Source organism: Chiloscyllium punctatum, chromosome 28 (genome assembly GCF_047496795.1).
Source record: "Chiloscyllium punctatum isolate Juve2018m chromosome 28, sChiPun1.3, whole genome shotgun sequence".
NCBI lineage: Eukaryota > Metazoa > Chordata > Chondrichthyes > Orectolobiformes > Hemiscylliidae > Chiloscyllium > Chiloscyllium punctatum.
In genome coordinates, this window is record NC_092766.1 from 5,665,061 (window position 1) to 5,682,438 (window position 17,378).

At 54.6% G+C, this 17,378-nt stretch overlaps 1 protein-coding gene across 3 annotated transcripts in view; it reads left to right on the forward strand.

Moving 5' to 3' along the window:
- The window catches only part of LOC140453926 (CUGBP Elav-like family member 3-B), a 32,324-nt gene extending 21,654 nt beyond the window's left edge, over positions 1 to 10,670 (forward strand). For 2 of the 3 annotated variants that reach the window (XM_072548778.1, XM_072548779.1), the window contains exon 5: positions 10,424 to 10,670. The gene's annotated coding sequence lies outside the window, so the exon portion shown is untranslated. Of the gene's footprint in view, positions 1 to 2,064; positions 2,152 to 10,423 lie in introns of all 3 variants that reach the window. The other variant, XR_011952524.1, reaches the window with a different exon arrangement.
- Positions 10,671 to 17,378: the final 6,708 nt, after the last annotated feature.

Genomic DNA, 17,378 nt, shown 5'->3' on the forward strand with positions numbered 1-17,378 from the left:
TCAGACAAATGCATCTTTTCCCTCTCTGTTTTGTTTCGCTCCCCCCCCTCTCTCTTTGCACGCAATGGTTCCAAATTCGGTCCTGTTCTGTCGGGGTAACCGAACTTATCCCTGTCACCGTCGCCCCTGTTGGGCTGGCGGACCCTCCAACTGGCACCCGCGACCCCTCACCGTCCCTTCCCCTTGCCCCCCCCCCCCCAGACCTGACTCTATTTCCCGGATTCAGTCTCAGGGGGTGGAGGAAGTGTTTTATTAATCTACTAGGAGCACTAATGAACCCAAAGGGCATCTCTGGGCAATCGCTGTCACGGTTCACGAGAGACGTCATGCCGTATTTTTGTCAACTTCGAATTCTGCCGCGCCAGGATTCAAACCCATGCCCCCAGAACACCATCTGGGTCTCTGGATTCATTGTCTGGTGGTAATCTCATGTGCCACCTCTACCATTGCCTTCCCCCTGTCAGGAGCTATGATGCCCGTGACATAGGAGAGGTGTTGGCATTGAACTTTGACACTGGCACCATCCCCCCAACACGTTCCCCTTGCTGGGTTCAAGTCCCCAGCCCGGCAGCTGGCAAGATGTTAAAGCAGTTTTTTTGGGGGGGGGGAAAAAAAAACTCTTAAATTGTAGAACAGAAACCTAATGTTGGCTCTCCGCCACTGGTTTGGGGTCCTTCCCCTCCATGTGACTCCAAGCCCAGAGCAGCAGATCTGCATTGCCCTCTGAAATGGCCCCAGCAAGCCACCCAGAAAAGGGGGGGGGGGGCACCCAGGGTGGTCAACCATTGGCCAGCGGTATCCATGTCCCCCTGGCATCGCCACCCCGCAGGGAGGAGGCTGTTCAAGCCCCTATGTGCCCTCTAGATGAGTGTATTGCTGAGGGCCACTCAGAGAACCCACCACTACCCCTGGGTGAGTTTGGCTCCGACTCTCCACCCTCTCTGGGCTGTGTAACCTTTTTTCCTCTCCTTCATGGGATGAGGGCTTTGCTGGCTAGGCCCATCCTCGGGTTTGGGGGGGGGGGGGGGGGGTGCGGTTAAGAGCCAACCACATGGCTGTGGGTCTGGAGTCACGTGTAGGCCAGACTGGGTAAGGATGGCAGTTTCCTTCCCGGAAGGGAACCAGATGGGGTTTTCATGGATTCATGGTCATCGTGATTGTACAGCACGGACACAGGCCTTTCAGCCCAACACATCCATACCGACCAGATATCCGAAACTCATCTAATCCCATTCGCCAATGTTTGGGCTCATCCCACCAAACCCTTCTTCTTCATGTATCCATCCAGATGCCTTTTAAACACGTAGCTGTCATCATCAGGCACTTAAGTCTAACGCTAAAATCTAATTCCAGATTTTTATTGAATCTGTCCTGGCAAGATTCGGACCGGGACCCCAGAACATTCCCAGGGGACTCTGGCTGAATCGGCCACACAACGCTGCCGGGCCATTGTCCCCTGAAAGTTTGGGAAGGGGACCTAGGGAGAGGACCCCCTGTACCAGAGGGATCCTGACCTCTACTCTTCCCCACCCCTGACCCCCAAGTTGCACCTCATCACTGGAGAAGCACCAAACCATCACAGGGAATCCGAAACCATATTGCACTCTACCGTGGACACTGGGAGTGATTTAGAAACTCTGGTGACTGAGGGGAGGGCAGGCTGCTGTTAAAATGTGTCCCGTCCGTCTCTAGCATGTACATTTTCTTTTCATTTGAAGCTAAGTTGCGTGTTCCTAGCCCCCCCCCTCCCCCTTTGTCGTGTTACCCGTGAGTGACTCTCCCACCCCCTCGTCCCCTTAACCCACCCTAATTTTTCTTTTTTTGAAAAAAAAATCTCAAAGTATACAAGGGCAAAAAGCAATGTTGACAATGGATTTTTTTCCCCTTCTCTGCTTTTAATTTCCATTTTTGTTTCGTCCTTCACTGACATTCCCTCCCCCCCTCCCTTCGCCCTTCCCCCCCCCCCCCACCCTCCTCCCTCTCTCTGTCCTCTGTTATCCTTCCCTCTTTATGTGTTCTCATTTTAAAACACAAAATCACGGGCCCCACCACAAAAATATAAAGTCTGCAGGCGACAGCAGCCACACTCACACAGCGTCACACCCTCCGACGCTCCTTAAATCTGTCACGGGACACAAGAAGCTCGTCCCAGTAAGTTATATCGTCGGAATTAGGTGTTTTTCTATGCAGAGATTTGCAATAAGACCTATCTAAAGTGTCATGTTCACATTCTCGCTACGTTGCATGACAAAACAGTATATTTTGCAGTTGTGCTGTGCATTATTTTTCTTCCTTTGTTTGTTTATTGATTTATTTTTTTTGCCCGTGGTTCCAGTGGATTCGATGTTGTCTTTCATGATATTGCGTTCTGGGTGGCTGCTTTATTTTCGTTTCAATGACCCCCAACCCCCCCCGACCCTCTCTCCTCCCCATCCCCAAGTCTTCCCCATCCACGTCCTTTGAACCTGTGGTATTGTGGGTTTGTGCCGTTGTCTGTCAGTGTCATCATTGACTGTGAAGCCGATGCTTTCTTTGAACAAAAACCGAATTCGGGGAGTCCTTCATTTCTTGTCCTGCTCACTCAGTGCCTTTTGCCTGTCGCTTTTCTTGTGTTGCTGCTTTCGCTCTGTCTGGTCGTGCTGTCACTAGTGTTGCTGGGCGTGAAAGAACGATAGTCCCCGAAGTACGCTTCTTCCCCAGCCCTCTCCTCCTCCTGGGCCTATCCTCTCCAACCCCTTCTCTTCCAGTTCCCAGCCCTCTCCTCCTCCTCCTCCCCCCTCTCTCTCTCCCCTGGGTTTCCCTTGCTCCCCGTATTCACCATCATATGTGAAGGGCATGGACAGAAACCTGGGGGAAAGGTGAGGTTGCACACCTTGGAGGGAAGCGCAGAGAAGCTCAACGTTATTTCAATGGAAAGCTACAGCGCTGAGGGACTTGAGAGCCATAGAGATGGAAGCAGACCCTTCAGCCCGAGTCATCCATGCCGACCAGATATCCTAATCCAAGCTAGTCCCATTTAGAGTCACAGAGATGTACTGCACGGACACAGACTCTTCAGTCCAACACATCCATGCCAACCAGGTACCCTAAATTAATCTCGTTCCATTAGGCCAGCACTTGGCCCCTATCCCTCCAAACCCTTCCTATTCATGTCCCCATCCAAATGCCTCTTAAATGCTGTCATTGTACCAGCCTCCACCACGTCCTCTGGCAGCTCATTCCATACACGTACCACCCTCTGGGGGAAAATGTTGCCCCCTCTCACCCTAAACCCATGCCCCTCCAGTTCCGGACTCCTCGTCCGTCAATCCCCCCCCCCCAAAGAAAACGCTCACACCCCAAGAGCAGGTCATTGTCACGGCAACTGGGCTGTCGGCCTTTATCACAAAGGGGGACAGAGTGTAAAGGTCGGCGGGTTTTGCTCGCCCCGTGAATTGTTTCAGGGCCCTGCCTGAGCCTGGGGGATGGAGGGACTCTCTTATGAGGGCGAGGTCAAGTCGGTTGGGACCTGTTACCTCATCGGAGTTAAGAAAAATGGTGACCTCGGCGAAAGGGTCCAAGAATCTCAGGACAAAAAAAACAGGAACTGCTGGAAAAACTCATCTGGCAGCATCTGTGGAGAGAAATCAGAGTTAACGTTCTGGGGTCGTCGGATTCCGAGGAAGGGTCACCGGACCCGAAATGTTAACTCTGCTTCCTCTCCACAGATGCTGCCAGATCTGCTGAGCTTTTCCAGCGATTTCTGCTCTTGTTTCTGGTCTGCAAGTCTCCACTGTTCTTTCGGTGAATGTTCTCAGGGGGATGTTGACAGGGTGAGATGTGGAGAGGGTGTTTCCCCCCTCTGTGCGTAGGAGAGTCTATAGGGGCCAGAGGGAGCATCATCTCCGAGTGAGGGATCGAAGACAGAGATGAGGAGGGATTTTATTTTTTCTCTCTCTGAGGGGAGTGAGTCTGTGGGATTTTTTTCAAGGCTGGGACAATCAGGATATTCAAGGCTGAGGCAGATTTTTATTCAGGAAGGGAATAGAGGGTATTTGGGCAGGAGTGGGGGGTAAAAGGCAGGGACATGGAGCTCCCCCCAATTTCACTACCGTATCCAAATTGGCAGAGTAAGTGCCTGATTGAGGAAGTCCTGACCCTGAATCACCTCTGCCCTCACCTTTCCCCGACCACCAATACCAAACCTCCAACCTCCTCCCCCCCCCTTATCTCACCCTACCCTGATCTTTTATTTTAGAAAAGGGAGACACATGTTGCGCCAGCTTTTCACCGTACACGCTTCAGGACACACGTGCAAGAATACCAAATCCAGCGCTTCGCAACGCGGGGGGGAGAAAACTGTGCCGCTTGCTCCGATTGGTGGGGCAGGTAAACAGGGAACGAAGAGGCGGCCTCTTGCAAACGGCCCTTTTCTCCACGTGCTGGAAGCTGCTGTGAGAGTTTGAAACGTGGCACTCTTGCGATGGATCCTGAGGAGTGCGAGGCGATGAGTTTCGCTCGGTGCCAGCTGAGGCACGGCCCCAGTTTCCCGGCAGCATGTTCTCTCCACGTCTCCCTATTATTTAAGGACTTTTCCTTCTTCCTTTTTTTTCTGTCGCTGTCATTAAAAAAACACTTATGTGCAGAAACCAAACATGACTTCGCACTTCCTGGAAAATTCCACATTGGTTGCTTGGCGACAACCAGTGGGGCTTAAAAAGAAACACACTTGGAATTTCCACTGCGCGTGTGTGTGTGCGTGTGTGTGTGCGTGTGTGTGTGCACACTGTGGAATTTATTTTAAAACGTGCGTAGATCTCCATGTTTGTATTGATATATTCCCTCTCTGTGCCCTGTACTCGCAGTGTTATTGTCTGACTTTGTTCTGTGTGCCCAGTGTTTGCAAGGTCTCTGAGCACCCTCATCTACTCTGACCGTGGACACCACAATGACTCATGGGTACTGTGACTGTCAGGGCACAGCCAACAGTGGGAGGTCAATGGGCGGTTTTTAGTGTAAGCCAACCAGGATGAAGCTGGACTCGGCTCCCCCCTGACACAGGCACCTTGGAGCTCAGGGCTGGATAGAGGTTACAGCTCCCCCCCTCCCCCCCCCCTTCCCGGTACACACCCCAGGGACAGGGACAGCACGGGGTTAGATACAGGGTAAAGCTCCCTCTACACTGTCCCCCCATCAAACACTCCCAGGGACAGGGACAGCACGGGGTTAGATACAGAGTAAAGCTCCCTCTACACTGTCCCCCCATCAAACACTCCCAGGACAGGGACAGCACGGGGTTAGATACAGAGTAAAGCTCCCTCTACACTGTCCCCCATCAAACACTCCCCAGGGACAGGGACAGCACGGGGTTAGATACAGAATAAAGCTCCCTCTACACTGACCCCCCATCAAAGACTCCCAGGACAGGGACAGTACAGGGTTAGATACAGAGTAAAGCTCCCTCTACACTGACCCCCCATCAAACACTCCCCAGGGACAGGGACAGCACAGGGTTAGATACAGAGTAAAGCCTCCTCTACACTGTCCCCCATCAAACACTCCCAGGGACAGGGACAGCACGGGGTTAGATACAGAGTAAAGCTTCCTCTACACTGTCCCCCCATCAAACGCTCCCAGGGAGAGGGACAGCACGGGGTTAGATACAGAGTAAAGCTCCCTCTACACTGTCATCCCATCAAACACTCCCAGGGACAGGGACAGCACGGGGTTAGATACAGAGTAAAGCTCCCTCTACACTGTCCCCCATCAAACACTCCCAGGGACAGGGACAGCACGGGGTTAGATACAGAGTAAAGCTCTCTCTACACTGTCCCCCCATCAAACACTCCCAGGGACAGGGACAGCACGGGGTTAGATACAGAGTAAAGCTCCCTCTACACTGTCCCCCCATCAAACACTCCCAGGACAGGGTTAGATAGAGAGTAAAGCTCCCTCTAGATGGTGCAGAGTGGGACTGTAGGATTTGGATGGGCTGGGAGTGCTGGTGAGCTCGCTGCAGCTTCCTTCCTGAACAGTGAGCTGGTCTTGGTTCAGTGTTAGGTGCTGGGTGAGGATCTGGTGTTGTTGTTGTTGCTGATTGAGGTGACCCTGTATTACCCATGACCCACTGTGGTATCCCACAATGCAGCATGCCTTGCTTGGTGCTGCCCATTACTGATTGATGAGCGCGTCTTACCCACCATTAACCACTCTCTCTCTTTCTCCCCCTTTCTCTTTCACTCTCTCTCTCTCCTATTATCACCATCTTGTCTCTTCCCCTATTTACCTCATCCTTGTCCCCATCTCTAATTTCCACCCTCCCCTTCCCCAATCACTCCGTCCTCCCCTGTACCCAACCCGTTGTTACGCTCTCTCTCTCTCAACCACCACATCTTCCATACTGTCCAATCCCCACCATCCATTCCCCAAACCTCATGTTGGCCTCTCTCCCTCCCTCCTCCCTGAATCCTCACCATCTCTTCTTGCCCCATCCCTCAATGCTCTCCTCCTCGCCACCCACACCTCCCTCGCCGACACTCCCCCATCGTCATCCCTCCCTCACCTCCCTCCCCAACACTCCCCCCATCTTCATCCCTCCCTCACCTCCCTCGCCGACACTCCCCCATCGTCATCCCTCCCTCACCGACACTCCCCCATCTTCATCCCTCCCTCACCTCCCTCCCCAACACTCCCCCATCGTCATCCCTCCCTCACCGACACTCCCCCCATCTTCATCCCTCCCTCACCTCCCTCCCCAACACTCGCCCATCTTCATCCCTCCCTCCCCAACACTCCCCCCATCTTCATCCCTCCCTCACCTCCCTCCCCAACACTCCCCCATCTTCATCCCTCCCTCACCTCCCTCCCCAACACTCCCCCATCTTCATCCCTCCCTCCCCAACACTCCCCCCATCTTCATCCCTCCCTCACCTCCCTCCCCAACACTCCCCCCATCTTCATCCCTCCCTCACCAACACTCCCCCCATCTTCATCCCTCCCTCCCCAACACTCCCCCATCGTCTCCCTCCCTCACCTCCCTCCCCAACACTCCCCCATCGTCATCCCTCCCTCACCTCCCTCCCCAACACTCCCCCATCGTCATCCCTCCCTCACCTCCCTCCCCAACACTCCCCCATCGTCATCCCTCCCTCACCTCCCTCCCCAACACTCCCCCATCTTCATCCCTCCCTCACCTCCCTCCCCAATACTCCCCCATCTTCATCCCTCCCTCCCCAACACTCCCCCATCTTCATCCCTCCCTCACCTCCCTCCCCAACACTCCCCCATCTTCATCCCTCCCTCACCTCCCTCCCCAACACTCCCCCATCTTCATCCCTCCCTCCCCAACACTCCCCCATCTTCATCCCTCCCTCCCCAACACCCCCCCATCTTCATCCCTCCCTCACCAACACCCCCCCATCTTCATCCCTCCCTCACCTCCCTCACCAACACTCCCCCCATCGTCATCCCTCCCTCACCAACACTCCCCCCATCTTCATCCCTCCCTCACCTCCCTCCCCAACACTCCCCCATCGTCATCCCTCCCTCACCAACACTCCCCCCATCTTCATCCCTCCCTCACCTCCCTCCCCAACACTCCCCCATCTTCATCCCTCCCTCCCCAACACTCCCCCATCGTCATCCCTCCCTCACCTCCCTCCCCAACACTCCCCCATCTTCATCCCTCCCTCGCCAACACTCCCCCATCTTCATCCCTCCCTCCCCAACACTCCCCCATCTTCATCCCTCCCTCACCTCCCTCGCCAACACTCCCCCATCTTCATCCCTCCCTCCCCAACACTCCCCCTTCTTCATCCCTCCCTCACCTCCCTCACCAACACCCCCCCATCTTCATCCCTCCCTCACCTCCCTCGCCAACACCCCCCCATCTTCATCCCTCCCTCACCAACACTCCCCCCTTCTTCACCAACATTCCTCCCATCTTTATCCCTCCATCACCAACACTCCCCCATCTTCATCCCTCCCTCGCCAACATTCCTCCCATCTTCATCCCTCCCTCACCTCCCTCGCCAACATTCCTCCCATCTTCATCCCTCCCTCACCTCCGTACCCAACACTCCCCCTTCTTCATCCCTCCCTCACCTCCCTACCCAACACTCCCCATCTTCATCCCTCCCTCCCCAACACTCCCCCATCTTCATCCCTCCCTCACCTCCCTACCCAACACTCCCCCATCTTCATCCCTCCCTCCCCAACACTCCCCCATCTTCATCCCTCCCTCACCTCCCTCCCCAACACTCCCCCATCTTCATCCCTCCCTCACCTCCCTCCCCAACACTCCCCCATCTTCATCCCTCCCTCACCTCCCTACCCAACACTCCCCCATCTTCATCCCTCCCTCACCTCCCTACCCAACACTCCCCCATCTTCATCCCTCCCTCACCTCCCTCGCCAACACTCCCCCATCTTCATCCCTCCCTCACCAACATTCCTCCCATCTTCATCCCTCCCTCACCTCCGTACCCAACACTCCCCCTTCTTCATCCCTCCCTCACCTCCCTACCCAACACTCCTCCATCTTCATCCCTCCCTCCCCAACACTCCCCCATCTTCATCCCTCCCTCCCCAACACTCCCCCATCTTCATCCCTCCCTCACCTCCCTACCCAACACTCCCCCATCTTCATCCCTCCCTCACCTCCCTCGCCAACACTCCCCCATCTTCATCCCTCCCTCACCTCACTCGCCAACACTCCCCCATCTTCATCCCTCCCTCACCTCCCTCGCCAACACTCCCCCATCTTCATCCCTCCCTCACCTCCCTACCCAACACTCCCCCATCTTCATCCCTCCCTCACCTCCCTCACCAACACTCCCCCCATCTTCATCCCTCCCTCCCCAACACTCCCCCCATCTTCATCCCTCCCCCCCCAACACTCCCCCATCTTCATCCCGCCCTCCCCAACACTCCCCCATCTTCATCCCTCCCTCACCAATACTCCCCCATCTTCATCCCTCCCTCACCTCCGTACCCAACACTCCCCCTTCTTCATCCCTCCCTCACCTCCCTACCCAACACTCCCCCATCTTCATCCCTCCCTCCCCAACACTCCCCCATCTTCATCCCTCCCTCCCCAACACTCCCCCATCTTCATCCCTCCCTCACCTCCCTACCCAACACTCCCCCATCTTCATCCCTCCCTCACCTCCCTCGCCAACACTCCCCCATCTTCATCCCTCCCTCACCTCCCTCGCCAACACTCCCCCATCTTCATCCCTCCCTCACCTCCCTCGCCAACACTCCCCCATCTTCATCCCTCCCTCACCTCCCTACCCAACACTCCCCCATCTTCATCCCTCCCTCACCTCCCTCACCAACACTCCCCCCATCTTCATCCCTCCCTCCCCAACACTCCCCCCATCTTCATCCCTCCCTCCCCAACACTCCCCCATCTTCATCCCTCCCTCCCCAACACTCCCCCATCTTCATCTCTCCCTCACCTCCCTCCCCAACCCTCCCCCTTCTTCATCCCTCCCTCACCTCCCTCGCCAACACTCCCCCATCTTCATCCCTCCCTCACCTCCCTCCCCAACTCTCCCCCATCTTCATCCCTCCCTCACCTCCCTACCCAACACTCCCCCATCTTCATCCCTCCCTCACCTCCCTCACCAACACTCCCCCATCTTCATCCCTCCCTCACCTCCCTCACCAACACTCCCCCATCTTCATCCCTCCCTCACCACCCTCACCAACACTCCCCCTTCTTCATCCCTCCCTCACCTCCCTCCCCAACACTCCCCCATCTTCATCCCTCCCTCACCTCCCTCCCCAACACTCCCCCATCTTCATCCCTCCCTCACCTCCCTCGCCAACACTCCCCCCATCTTCATCCCTCCCTCACCAACACTCCCCCATCTTCATCCCTCCCTCACCTCCCTACCCAACACTCCCCCATCTTCATCCCTCCCTCACCTCCCTCGCCAACACTCCCCCATCTTCATCCCTCCCTCACCTCCCTCACCAATACTCCCCCATCTTCATCCCTCCCTCACCAACACTCCCCCTTCTTCCTCCCTCCCTCACCAACACCCCCCCATCTTCATCCCTCCCTCACCTCCCTACCCAACACTCCCCCCATCTTCATCCCTCCCTCGCCAACACTCCCCCCATCTTCATCCCTCCCTCACCAACACTCCCCCTTCTTCATCCCTCCCTCCCCAATACTCCCCCATCTTCATCCCTCCCTCACCTCCCTACCCAACACTCCTCCCATAACTGTTTTCACCCCCCTCACCTCAACACCCCCGTGTCACATTCTTCAATCTCCCTCCTCCCCCACGTTGCTTTGGTCTTCCTCATCATGTTTCCCCCACCCCCACCCCCACCCCCATCTCCTCCTCTGTTTCCTCTCCTTACTCTGCACCCCCCATCCTCCCCCCTCGTCCATCCCACCTTCTCTCTCCTGAACTCCAATCTGTTCTAGGCTCATTGCTGGAAGGAGATGTCAGACTGTTTCCTCTCTCTCTCTCTCTCTCCTCCCCCTACCCCGTTTTCTCCCCCAAACCCATCTCCCAACACAGTCCTGCTCCGGCCAGCTCTTCAGGAGGGACACCTCGCAACCGGACGCCGTTCCCAATTTCCTGCCCTGGTCTCTACAGCTGGGATGTGACCTGGGTAGCTCAATCGATGGATTGCTGTCTTTTCACTTGGTCATTTTGGGGGTTGTTGTTTGTGGGGGGGGGGGGTGGGTGCAAATGGAAAGGAGGGGCGTGGGGAGAGGTGATGGGGAAACTACTGCTAACATAAAACAAGCCAGAGACTGACCCGTGCTCCCCTTCCCCCATCCCCCATCCCCCATCCCCCCTTCCCCCATCCCCTCCAGAGTCTCTCCACCCTCCCATTCTGCTTTTGTTCAAGTTGCCCCCCCCCCTCCTTTCCCCAGGGGGATGGGGAGGGCATGGTGATACCATCCAAACTTCAAATTATCCATATTCCACCCCACCCCCCCCCCACTCCATCCTACACCCCAAAACGTCATTGATCAGGAAGGGTGCCCCAAGGCATGAGGTAACACTACCCTGATGCCCTCACTGCAAAGTCGATGTCCTGAAGGACGACAAAAGCTGGCATTGTGGAAAACAGAAGTGAGAGACGGCCATTCGGCCCTACTCCACCATTCAATACTACCAATCGTCCAACTGAGTCCCCTGTTCCTCGCTTTCTCCCCTTTAGAACAGTATCCAACTCCGTTCAATGTTCTGGCCAGAGGATTCCACAGGCTCCCCCACTCTCTGGGCGAAGACCTTTCTCCCCATCTCAGTCCCACCCCGTCTCCTTTAGCCTGTAACCACTGATCAACTACCTGAGGCCTCACGTAGGCTCTTGCCAAAAGCTTCAAGCATTTTCTGTTTTGTGGGGCACACTTTTTAAGTGATCCCCGTCTCTCTCTCTGGGGACAGGAACAAGAAATGGGTCAAGGGGAAAGCTGCTGTTTATATGTAAATGAAAGCTGGCAGATTTCCTTCCTCGTTACCAAACTCCTTCCCTCCACCCCCTCGGGTATTTTTAAACCACAATCAATTACAGTTGTCGTGATCTGACGAGATTCCAAATCCAGGTTCCATTATTTATTTGAATTTACTTTCGACCAGCTGCTAGTTTGGGATTCAAACCCACATCCCCAGAGCATTATTGTGCCCCCCCCCCCCCCGGCTTACGAGATTGCCTCTAATCGGCACCTGAAGAGATCGCCCCCATTCACACCACAGCCCAGTTTTCATCTCCAAGAGAGAGTCTAACCATCACCCCCTTGACGTACAATGGTGTTATCATCACTGACTTCCCCCCCACTGTCAACGTCCTGGGGGCTACCGTCTCCAACAAGAGAGTCTAACCATCACCCCCTTGAAACCTCCCACTGTCAACATCCTGGGGGCTACTGTCTCCAACAAGAGAGTCTAACCATCACCCCCTTGACATACAATGGTATTATCATCACTGACTTCCCCCCCACTGTCAACGTCCTGGGGGCTACCGTCTCCAACAAGAGAGTCTAACCATCACCCCCTTGAAACCTCCCACTGTCAACATCCTGGGGTTTACCATCTCCAAGAGAGAGTCTAACCATCACCCCCTTGACGTACAATGTAGTTGCCATTGCTGAATCCCTCCACTGTCAACTTCATAAGGGTTACCATTGACCAGAAACTGAGCTGGTCCCACCATATAAGCCCAGTGGTTACAAAAGCAGGTCAGAGGCTGGGAATCCTGCATGGAATACCTCACCTCCTGACTCCCCCCAAAGCCTGTCCACCATCTACAAGGCACAAGTCAGGCAATACTCCCCACTTGCCCCTGGATGGGGGGGGGACAGCTCTGACAACACTAGAGAAGCTCCACACCACCCAGGACAAAGCAGTCCCCACTTGATGGGCCCCACATCCCCCTCCCTCCCCCACCGACGCTCAGTCGCAGCAGTGTGTACCATCTGCAAGATGCATGGCAGAAACTCACTGAGGCTGGACAACACCTTCCAAACCCACGTCCACTTCCGTCCAGGAGGTACATGGAAACAACCGCAAGTTCCTCTCTCCAAGCCCCACACCATCCCGATTTGGCTGTCCCTTCAGTTTCACTCCCTTAACAGCACCAGCCCAGATCAGATAGTTGGTGGGGGGCATGGGGAGATGCTGTAGCGATTCAAGAAGGCAGCTCACCCCCCACCTTCTCAAGGAGTGGGGGGGGGGTGAAGAAAAGACCACGTCCCCTGTGTGTGGACACACAAAAATACTTGACAATACCACACTTCCTGAAGGGTGGTGGGACTTGAAGGTGGAAGCACAATCTCAAAAGGTATTGCTCATCTTCTGCCACCTACCCCGACACCCCTCTGGATCTGGCATCGAGTAAATATTTATTGCACATTTGGATTAAAAAGGGGGGGGGGGGCGGGTTGAAGAAATTTCGATCCGAATTGTGACACCCCCAGAAGATGCTGCATTAGCAGAGCCCTGAGACACGAGCGAGGGCCCAGTGAGAGCAATAGGATGAGGCTGTGGGTAATGAATGCTCACTGCAGATTATCATAGCACCTCTGTCTCTCTCTCTCTCTGACCATGTTTCGATAGTGCAATATTGGAGAGCCTTTACAATATCCCAGTAGGCGAAGTATGTTGGAATCAGGTTCTGATTTAATTTATTTTTAATTTATTCTCTTTTATTTAAAAAAAAATGACTTTAGCTCAATTCAATAAAAAATTTCCAAAAATCTAAATCTGCCTGATTGTGTTCTTTCAACTTGAGTGTGTTTATAACGTGTTCCCGCCCCCCCCCCCCCCCCCTATTTGTTCTCAGCTCAGGAGCGGGGCGAGGGGGTTCGGGGAAGGAGTTGGGGTCCTGCACTCTGATTCTTTGCAGAGTGCGGCTGAGGCATAATTTGCTCTGTCCCAATCGGCAAGAGGTTGCAGAGGGAGCTGGGCGCCCGCGTGGATGAATCGCAGAAGGTTAGTGAGCAGGTAATTTGGAAAGCTAATATAATGGTGTTGTTTGTCGAGAGGGGATGGTACTACCATCGAGACCCAAAGATAGTCTCATTCGGGGGAGTCAGAAGTCACATGACACCGGGTTATTAGACGAACAGGTTTATTTGAGATCGCAACCTTTTGTCAGGCAAAGGGGCAAGTGCTCTGAAAGTTTGTGATTCCAAATAAACCTGGTGTTGTGCGACTTCTGATTTGGGCCACCCCAGCAGCTTCACATCACCATTAGAGTGAGGCGATTGGTGGTGGCTTAACCATCAATGTTTCAGGGAGAGCTGGAGGAGAGTCCATCCTTGTAAACTCAATCAGTGCGGGAATCGAACCCACCCTGTTGGCATTACTCTGTCATTGCTAGAGGACCAGAGTGGGACAGTGGCTCAGCAACAGACTTGGCACGGCTGCCTCACAGCACCAGGGACCCAGGTTCGATTCCCCCCCTCGGGTGACTGTCTGTGTGGAGTTTGCACATTCGCCCCCCCCACTCCCGTGTCTGTGTGGATTTCCTCCAGGTCATCCAGTTTCCTCCCACAGTCCAAAGACGTGCAAGTCAGGGTGGATTGGCCGTGGGAAATTGTCCCATATTGCCCAGGGATGTACAGGTTAGGGTGGATTGGCCATGGGAAATTATCCCATAGTGCCCAGGGATGTGCAGGTTAGGGTGGATTGGCCATGCTAAATTGTCCCATAGTGCCCAGAGATTGTGTAGGTTAGGGTGGGTTGGCCATGGGGAATTGTCCCATAGTGCCCAAGGATGTGCAGGTTAGGGTGGGTTGGCCATGGGGAATTGTCCCATAGTGCCCAGGGATGTGCAGGTTAGGGTGGATTGGCCATGGGGAATTGTCCCATAGTGCCCAGGGATGTGCAGGTTAGGGTGGGTTGGCCATGGGGAATTGTCCCATAGTGTCCAGGGATGTGCAGGTTAGGGTGGATTGGCCGTGGGGATATTGTCCCGTGGTGTCCAGGGATGTGCAGGTTAGGGTGGGTTGGCCGTGGGGATATTGTCCCATAGTGCCCAGGGATGTGCAGGTTAGGGTGGATTGGCCGTGGGGATATTGTCCCGTGGTGTCCAAGGCCGTGTGGGTTAACCATGCGAAATGCAGGCTGACATGGAGAGGGTGAGGTGCTTGGTGGAGACGAGGTGAGCAGAATGGTCTCTTTCCACACCCGTAGTGAGTCGAAGTGTTTTGGTCTCCTTATCTAAGGGAGGAGGTAACTGCATTGGGATGGGTCCAGGTCTGGTCAACGTTGACCAGACTCATACCCAGAATGGAGCTGGGTTTGTCTGAGGTGGTGAAGGTTGGACAGACCTGGCTCATACCCACTCAAACGTTGCGGGGGGGGGGGTTGGATGATGGTGAAAAGATACCAAGAGGTCTTGGCCAGACGGACGTGGAGAGGATCATCCCGGGTTCAATTCCAGCCTCGGGCGACTGTCTGGAGTTCGCACATTCTCTCCCTGCATCTGCGTGAGTTTCTCCTGCGTCCTCCAGTTCCTTCCCACAGTCCAAGGGAAAGTGGGAAGGGGAACGCTGTTGACAAACCAGGGCGATTGCCCACTGAAAAACTGAGAACACGGAGGACCTGAGATGTGAACGAGGGTCCAGTGTTAATGTGGTGAGGCGTTGGGTGGGGAGGGGGGGGGGAAAAGAGGATGACGACGAATGTTCAGTGCACCCAAAGGTGGTGGTGATCCTTTGGGGGAAAAAGGTCCCTGAATCGCTTTGTGTGGGCTTCCCATGGGGAATGAGGAGCAGACACATCCACACAGCTGACGTGTGGGCAGTGTGCGAATCACTGAGACTGCGCGAGGTAATTTCAACGGAATTTATTTCCATAAAACACGACTCCTGTGTAAAATATATACCTTTAAAATTTCTTGCCAGCACTTCCTTCTTTTTAAAAAATAAATTATAGCGGGGGAGGGGGGGAGGGAGGTCACAGCAATACGGGTCTAATGATAATCGCAAGGTCTGGTCTCAGTCGAGTGGCAAATAGAAATAAACATTTTTAAATATTGTGGCCCCCTCTTACCAGTCAGAGCAGCTGGTGTTTGACTAAACACCATAGGTCAGCCCCACAATAAACTGGAACTTCCAGAGCCAACGGAATACTGTATACGGTCAACAGCATCGGAATGTTCTCCATGCTAGGGAGAGTCTCTCTCTCTCTCTCTCTCTCTCTCTCTCTCCCCCCCCCCTCCCTCTCCCTCTCCCCTCTCTCTCACAGAGATATCAAACCCACACCAACTACCTTCCAGAAACCAGGTGCCCTGAAATTCCAGACACTGTCCTGCACCCCACCTGTAAACAAACCATCTCTGGGAACTGGCTGGGAATACAATGTCTGAGAGACGGAGGTGTGATCAAACACTGTGCTAACCTGGGTAGGAATTGACATCTGCTCCACTTCAGACTCATTCGGTCAAGGGAGGCCAACCCTCCCAGGGACAGGGACAGCACGGGGTTAGATACAGAGTAAAGCTTCCTCTACACTGTCTCCATCAAACACTCCCAGGACAGCCAGGACAGAGACAGCACGGGGTTAGATACGGAGTAAAGCTGCCTCTACACTGTCCCCCCATCAAACACTCCCCAGGGACAGGGACAGGGGACAGCACGGGGTTAGATACAGAGTAAAGATCCCTCTACACTGTCCCCCCCCCATCAAACACTCCCAGGACAGGGGCAGAACGGGGTTAGATACAGAGTAAAGATCCCTCTACACTGTCCCCCCATCAAACCCTCCCAGGGACAGGGACAGCAGGGGGTTAGATACAGAGTAAAGCTCTCTCTACACTGTCCCCCCATCAAACACCCCCAGGACAGGGACAGCACAGGGTTAGCTACAGAGTAAAGCTTCCTCTACACTGTCCCCCCCATCAAACCCTCCCAGGGACAGGGACAGCACAGGGTTAGCTACAGAGTTAAAGCTTCCTCTACACTGTCCCCCCCATCAAACCCTCCCAGGGACAGGGACAGCACAGGGTTAGCTACAGAGTAAAGCTTCCTCTACACTGTCCCCCCATCAAACCCTCCCAGGGACAGGGACAGCGCAGGGTTAGATACAGGGTAAAGCTCTCTCTACACTGTCCCCCCATCAAACACCCCCAGGACAGGGACAGCACAGGGTTAGCTACAGAGTAAAGCTTCCTCTACACTGTCCCCCCATCAAACCCTCCCAGGGACAGGGACAGCACGGGGTTAGATACAGAGTAAAGCTCCCTCTACACTGTCCCCCCATCAAACACCCCCAGGACAGGGACAGCACAGGGTTAGATACAGAGTAAAGCTCCCTCTACACTGTCCCCCCATCAAACCCTCCCAGGGACAGGGACAGCACGGGGTTAGATACAGAGTAAAGCTCCCTCTACACTGTCCCCCATCAAACCCTCCCAGGGACAGGGACAGCACGGGGTTAGATACAGAGTAAAGCTCCCTCTACACTGTCCCCCATCAAACCCTCCCAGGGACAGGGACAGCAGGGGGTTAGATACAGAGTAAACCTTGCCCTCTGAAATAACCAGCCACTCAGTGGTCTGAGAACACGGTGAGGAATCTGTGGGGAGTACCTTCCCCAGACTGACCGCAGCATTCTGAAAGGGACAACTCGGAATGAGGGAATGAAATGGCCCCCTTCCTCGTTACACCCACATTCCCAGGAAATAAAACTCTGCTCGCCTGGCCACCGGCATTTCTGTTCAGATGGGGCAACGAGATCCGAATTTCACACTTTGCACTGATTACAAACGCATCGTCATCGATAAATGAAGGAATTAAACCGGCGCGGGGGGGGGTTGGGGAATAAACCAGCATGGTATGAATAGGGGGAGAGGTTGAACTCTAACAGCCCAGATGGAACTGATGGAAAGCCCAGAATACACTCCCCAGTGTGTTCCCCAAC